We start from the raw sequence: 7,558 nt of genomic DNA, 5'->3' as shown, positions 1-7,558 counted from the left end.
GCAACGCTCACTGTTCATCCAATCGATCGGCTTGAGTTAGCAGCAGTACCGAAGGAATCGCTCGATCGGGTTCAGTTAACAGCCATTGATCGATCGCTCGGGTTCAGTAATGCGTAGCCTGCAGTGCAATCGCTCGGGTTCAGTTAGAGCCCAACGCCTCGCTCGGGTTCACTTAGAGCCAACGCCTCGCACACACGCACGTACGTGTACGAGAGAAACGCGCATCGCTTGGCCCCGACCTCCCACCGTAAACGAGAACTCCCCGAAATTTTCCTCCCCCTCGCTTCTACCACGGTTTTTTCCATCATGGAAGGCCCAAAGAATGTCATGCAGCTACGTCTCCGGCCCGCCCAGGATGAAAAGCCCATTTCCTGTCATGATTTTTTGTCATACAAGTAGGAGCCCACCACATCTATGATGATACCGGGTTTTGTCACAATTATTGTCATAGAAGTGTCATATGTATGACAGGAAAAAAATTTGTTCGGCCCAAAATGTCATGGATGTGTCTTTTTTTGTAGTGCATCTAAGTGATCACGTGACCCAAATCAACTAAACCATGTCCGATCATCACGTGAGATGGAGTAGTTTTCAATGGTGAACATCACTATGTTGATCATATCTACTATATGATTCACGCTCGACCTTTCGGTCTCAGTGTTCTGAGGCCATATCTGCATATGCTAGGCTCGTCAAGTTTAACCGAGTATTCTGCGTGTGCAAAACTGGCTTGTACCCGTTGTAGATGAATGTAGAGCTTATCACACCCGATCATCACGTGGTGTCTCGGCATGACGAACTTTGGCAATGGTGCATACTCAGGGAGAACACTTTTATCTTGAAATTTAGTGAGAGATCATCTTATAATGCTACCGTCAATCAAAGCAAAATAAGATGCATAAAAGATAAACATCACATGCAATCAATATAAGTGATATGATATGGCCATCATCATCTTGTGCTTGTGATCTCCATCTCTGAAGCACCGTCATGATCACCATTGTCACCGGTGCGACACCTTGATCTCCATCATAGCATCGTTGTCGTCTCGCCAACTATTGCTTCTACGACTATTGCTACCGCTTAGTGATAAAGTAAAGTAATTACAGGGCGATTGCATTATATACAATAAAGCGACAACCATATGGCTCCGGCCAGTTGCCGATAACTCGGTTACAAAACATGATCATCTCATACAATATAGCATCATGCTTTGACCATATCACATCACAACATGCCCTGCAAAAACAAGTTAGACGTCCTCTACTTTGTTGTTGCAAGTTTTACGTGGCTGCTACGGGCTTAGCAAGAACCGTTCTTACCTACGCATCAAAACAACAACGATAGTTCGTCAAGTTAGTGTTGTTTTAACCTTCTCAAGGACCGGGCGTAGCCACACTCGGTTCAACTAAAGTTCGAGAAATTGACACCCGCCAGCCACCTATGTGCAAAGCACGTCGGTAGAACTAGTCTCGCGTAAGCGTACGCATAATGTCAGTCCGAGCCGCTTCATCCAACAATACCGCCGAACCAAAGTGTGACATGCTGGTAAGCAATATGACTTGTATCGCCCACAACTCACTTGTGTTCTACTCGTGCATATAACATCTACGCATAAAACCTGGCTCAGATGCCACTGTTGGGGAACGTAGTAATTTCAAAAAAAATCCTACCCACACTCAGGATCATGGTGATGCATAGCAACAAGAGCGGAGAGTGTGTCCACGTACCCTCATAGACCGAAAGCGGAAGCGTTAGCACAACGCGGTTGATGTAGTCGTATGTCTTCACGATCCGACCGATCCAAGTACCGAACGTACGGCACCTCCGAGTTCAGCACACGTTCAACTCGATGACGTCCCGCGAACTCCGATCCAGCAGAGCTTCACGGGAGAGTTCCGTCAGCATGATGGCGTGATGATGGTGATGATGTTGCTACCGACGTAGGGCTTCGCCTAAGCACCACTACGATATAACCAAGGTGGAATATGGTGGAGGGGGGCACCGCACACGGCTGGAATAGATCAACAGATCAACTTCTGTGTTCTAGGGTACCCCCTGCCCCTGTATATAAAGGAGCAAGGGGGAGGCGGCCGGCCAGGAGGAGGGTGCGCTAGGGGGGGAGTCCTACTCCCACCGGGAGTAGGACTCCTCCTTTTTGAAATTGCAACTATCCCTAGGTGGTTTTGGTAATTCCTAACAACATATAGCTCATTAAGCTAATGCTATTTCAAGATTAATATCTCAGGAAAGCTCAATGATTGGCATGGCATGGATGAGAAAAGTGGACCCCTCAAAATGCTAAAGACAAAAGGATTGGCTCAAGCTCAAAGCTCAAGACTCTACATTTTCTATTTTAGTGATCCAAGATCACATTGAGTCTATAGGAAAAGCCAATACTATCAAGGAGGGATGAGGTGTTGCTTAATGAGGCTCTTGCTCAAAATGCTTAGTGATATGCTCCACAGCCCTCAACTACTTTCTCACATCCACATATGACCTAAACCAAAAGTCAAACTTGGCCCCACAGATTCTTTCTATCCGGTGCCACCGAGTTCAAATGTCATAGCCACTGCCACAAACCCTAGGCAAATTGGTCTCACCGATAGGGATCTCGGTCTCATCGAGATGGGATTGTAATCTCTCTGTTTCCCTTCGTAACGTTTCGGTCCCATCGAGATGAGCGATCGGTCCCGCCGAGATTGCAATGTAAACTCTCTGTTTCCCCTTCGTAATGTTTCGGTCTCACCGAAATGAGCGACGGTCCCATCGAGTTTACCTGATCAACTCTCTGGTTAGCTTATTACCAAAATCGGTCTCACCGAGTTTGTGTAATCGGTCTCACCGAGTTTGTGTAATCGGTCTCACCGAGATTACATTATGCCCTAACCCTAACCATATCAGTCCTACCGAGTTGCATGTCGGTCCCACCGAAAACCCTAACGTTCACTAGCTTTGCTGAATCGGTCCGACCGAGTTTATCAATTCGGTCCCACTGAGATTGGCAAGTTGTGTGTAACGGTTAGATTTTGTGTGGAGGCTATATATACCCATCCACCACCTCTTCATTCGTGGAGAGAGCCATCAGAACAAACCTACACTTCCAACTTACTTTTTCTGAGAGAGAACCACCTACACTTGTGTTGAGGCCAAGATATTCCATTCTTACCATATGAATCTTGATCCCTAGCCTTCCCCAAGTTGCTTTCCACTCAAATCTTCTTTCCACCAAATCCATATCCTGTGAGAGAGAGTTGAGTGTTGGGGAGACTATCATTTGAAGCACAAGAGCAAGGAGTTCATCATCAATACACCATTTGCTACTTATTGGAGAGTGGTGTCTCCTAGATTGGCTAGGTGTCACTTGGGAGCCTCCGACAAGATTGTGGAGTTGAACCAAGGAGTTTGTAAGGGCAAGGAGATCGCCTACTTTGTGAAGATCTACCGCTAGTGAGGCAAGTCCTTCGTGGGCGACGACCATGGTGGGATAGACAAGGTTGCTTCTTCATGGACCCTTCATGGGTGCAGCCCTCCGTGGACTCATGCAGCCGTTACCCTTCGTGGGTTGAAGTCTCCATCAACGTGGATGTACAATAGCACCACCTATCGGAACCACGACAAAAACATCTTTGTCTCCTATTGCGTTTGAATCCTCCAAACCCTTCCCTTTACATTCTTGCAAGTTGCATGCTTTACTTTCCGCTGCTCATATACTCTTTGCATGCTTTCTTGAATTGTGTTAAGATTGCTTGACTTGTCCAAAGTTGCTAAAATCTCTCAAGAACTAAAATTGGGAAAAGGATAAGTTTTTATTTGGTCAAGTAGTCTAATCACCCTCCCTCTAGACATACTTTCGATCCTACAAGTGGTATCAGAGCTTTGGTCTCCATTTGCCTTGATTTTCATAGCTTTTGGAAGTCATAGCCTTGGTTTCACAACCTAGGAGAGTATGGCGTCTAGCGAGGGAAATTACTACCGTAGAGGTCCTTAGTTTGATGGTACAAATTTTGCTAGTTGGAAGCATAAGATGAAAATGCATATTCTTGGACATAACCTCGCCGTATGGGCTATTGTGTGTATTGGCTTGCAAGGTGAATTCTTTGATGGGAGAGAACCGAACCGTGAAGCTACCGCGGAAGAGTTGAAGATGCTGCAATACAATGCTCAAGCTTGTGATATCCTCTTCAACGGATTGTGCCCCGAAGAATTCAACAAAATCAGCCGTCTTGAGAATGCAAAGGAAATTTGGGATACTTTGATTGATATGCACGAAGGTACCGACTCCGTCAAGGAATCCAAGTTGGATGTGCTTCAAAGTCAGCTTGACAAGTTTAAAATGAAGGATGGTGAAGGTGTCGCTGAAATGTACTCTAGGCTTGCTCTTATCACAAATGAGATCGCCGGCTTAGGAAGTGAAGAGATGACGACAAATTCATCATCAAGAAGATCCTAAGAGCTTTGGACAGAAAATATGATACTGTATGCACATTGATCCAAATGATTCCCAATTACAAAGATCTCAACCCAACGGAAGTCATTGGAAGAATTGTTGCTCATGAGATGTCACTCAAGGATAAGGAGGAGCTCCATAACAAATCAAGTGGTGCTTACAAAGCCTCATTTGAAGCTCCCACATCATCAAGTGATAAAAAAATCTTCAATGAAGAATTGAGCCTAATGGTGAAGAACTTCAACAAGTTCTACAAGAGTAGAAGCAAAGAGAGAAGTTCCAAGTCAAGGTCCTACAATGACAAAAGATCTTCTAGTCGAGAGCGAAATTGCCACAATTGTGGAAGACCCAGACACTATTCCAATGAGTGTACATCACCCTACAAGAGAAGAGAAGATTCTCCAAAAAGAAGAAGTAGAAGAGAAGAATCACCATCAAGAGAGATAAGGAGTAGAGATGATCGTTATGAACGAAGAACATCCCGGAGAAGCAAAGATTCGGAAAGGAAGTACAAGTCATCAAGGATCTACACAAAACGAAGATATCAAGCTCATGTTGGTGAATGGGTATCCGGCTCCGACTCCGACAATCACTCCGAGAGAAGCTATCACTCCGACTCCGAATATACTCAAGATGAAGGTGTTGCCGGTCTAGCACTTGTGTCAACCAACTCCTACGACATATTTGATTCACCAAATGAAGGACTTGGAAGATGCCTCATGGCTAAAGGCCCAAAGGTATCACACCCCGAGTATGTTGATTTCAAGAGTGATGAAGATGACTTGTTAGGTGATGATGATTTACTTGTTGACAACTCTAGTGATGAATATTATGATGAAACATCAATTAATCATGCTAATCAAGATAAAACGAATGACAATGATAAGGAGAAGATTGAGTTTCTAACTAAAGAACTAAACACTCTTAAGTTACCTCATGAAACTATCTTAGGAGATCATCGAGAACTTTTAAGGACTCATGAGAAATTACGGTTTGAAAAACTCAACCTTGAGCAAGAGCATGAGTTCTTAAAGGCAATCAATGATGATCTTCTCAAGAAAAGTTCTTCTTACATTGCCAAGCGTTTACTCTTATCCACTTACATGCCTCAAGTCAAGTCTAGTAACAAGAACAAGAAAGATTCTTCCTCTAGTAGTAACAATAATCATGCTAAATCTAATGTTGTTGCTTCTAGTAGTTCTCTTGATTCCACTAATGATTCTCTTAGCCAAGTTACACTTGAGCAAGAAAATAGCTTATTGAAGGGAATAATAGAAAAAGGTGTTTACAAGAGCCTTGCCGGGAGTAATCCATTCGAGGAAATTGTACACAAGCAAGGAAGGCACCGAAAGAACCAAGGTGTTGGTTTTGAACGAAAGTTCAATGCCAATGGAGTTGAATGGGAAGAAGATCAATACCCCAAGACGAAGTTTGTTCCTCAACAAGAGAAGTATGATCCTACTTCCTTCAAGGGGACACAAGCTCAAGATGATCTTCCACCACAAGACCACAAGCAAAAAGGCAAGGATAAGATTCAAGAGGAAATTGATGCTTTTGAAGAAGCACCCAAAGCTCAAAAGCTTATGGGAGATGCTATAAGGGCAGGGGCTGCTCCATCTAAGCCTAAGACTGCTCCTAAGACTGCTGCTCCAGCTCCAAAGCCAAAACCCAAGAGGAGCACCAGGAACATCCCTACTGAGGAGAACAACAAGGCCCAGTGCCTCAAGCTGCTAAAGAAGAAGATGATTCTGTCGTTTTGAGGAAGTTGAAGCCCAAAATTCCAGATCACAATGATGCTCACCCAGTTGCAGAGAACATGAAAATCAGGAAGGATTCAGGTTAAAGGCTATGGAGAGAGTCTGATCCATATGCCACCATGAGAAGGACTGCTGTGGACTATAGGTTCCATACAAAGGAACAGCAGGACTTCTATGAGACTAGTTTACTTGACAAGAAGCCCATATTGTGTGACATGAGATGGGTTGATTGGAAATTCATTAAGGAAAATAAAGATCACTTCCCTGGTGCATATGACAGCTTCAAGGCATGTGGAGTCGATGAGTTTGTGGCTCAGAAGCTCACAAAGTGGAATGATGAGCTTATTATGCAGTTCTACTCCACAACTCATTTCTACCGAGACGGAAGGATTGTCTGGATGTCTGAAGGTACTAGGTACCAGTAAATGGTTGAAGAATGGGCAAAATTGATCAATGCTCCTGAGGAGAATGAAGATGACTTGGATGTCTATGCCAAGAAAAATAAGGATCACAACACCATGGCACATATGTACAAAGAGATCCCAGATGCTACTCTTGAGACACACAAGTTTGGATCAGTACATTACCTTCTGTCAGGTTTGCCAACAATCAACTGGATCCTCAGGCACACTCTCTTGCCAAAGTCAGGTGATCACAAGATGATTAGAGGCCATGCAATTAACTTGCTTCACATATTAGATGTGCCTCAAAAGTTTAAAGTCATGAGCCTAATTATGGAAACCAGCTGCAGATCAGAAGAGAAGTTATGGGCATGCGCCACAGATCCAGGAGCTAATCAACTCCAAGATAGGCGCTAGCACATATCTCCTGGACAAGGAACACATGCCCATCTACCCAGACTTTGAGGACAACACTATGGTGATGGATGAGAATGAACCATCTTCTGTGCATGCACAAGCAAAGAGGGAGAAGGCAAGGGCTGAAAAGGCTGCAAAGATGCCAACCATTGATGGGGCATCTCAGTATCTTCTGAAGAGCAAGAAAGATCAACTTGGCTACTTGATTGCCTCCACTCTGAGGATTGAGAAGGGATTGGCCACCCTGACTCAAAACCAGGAGAGCTTGGAGAGGATCATGGAGCATAAGTTCTATGACTTAGATGTGAAGGTCACTGAGATCTAGTCAGTTGTTGAGCAACTTCAGGATGAAGTGCAGGAGAAGAAGGGAAAGTCTACCACTGATGCTTTTGCTAGAGTGCCCAGAGGACAGAGATCTGCTGCAGTGCCTGTTACAGACACCAGAGCAACTTCATCTGCACCAGCTACAGCTTCAGTGCCACCAGCTCCAGCACCCACTCCACCAGCTCCATCTACATCAATTGATGCCTTCG

The sequence above is a fragment of the Triticum dicoccoides genome, chromosome 2A, assembly GCF_002162155.2.
Source record: "Triticum dicoccoides isolate Atlit2015 ecotype Zavitan chromosome 2A, WEW_v2.0, whole genome shotgun sequence".
Taxonomy (NCBI): Eukaryota; Viridiplantae; Streptophyta; class Magnoliopsida; order Poales; family Poaceae; genus Triticum; species Triticum dicoccoides.
This window is presented reverse-complemented; position numbering follows the sequence as displayed.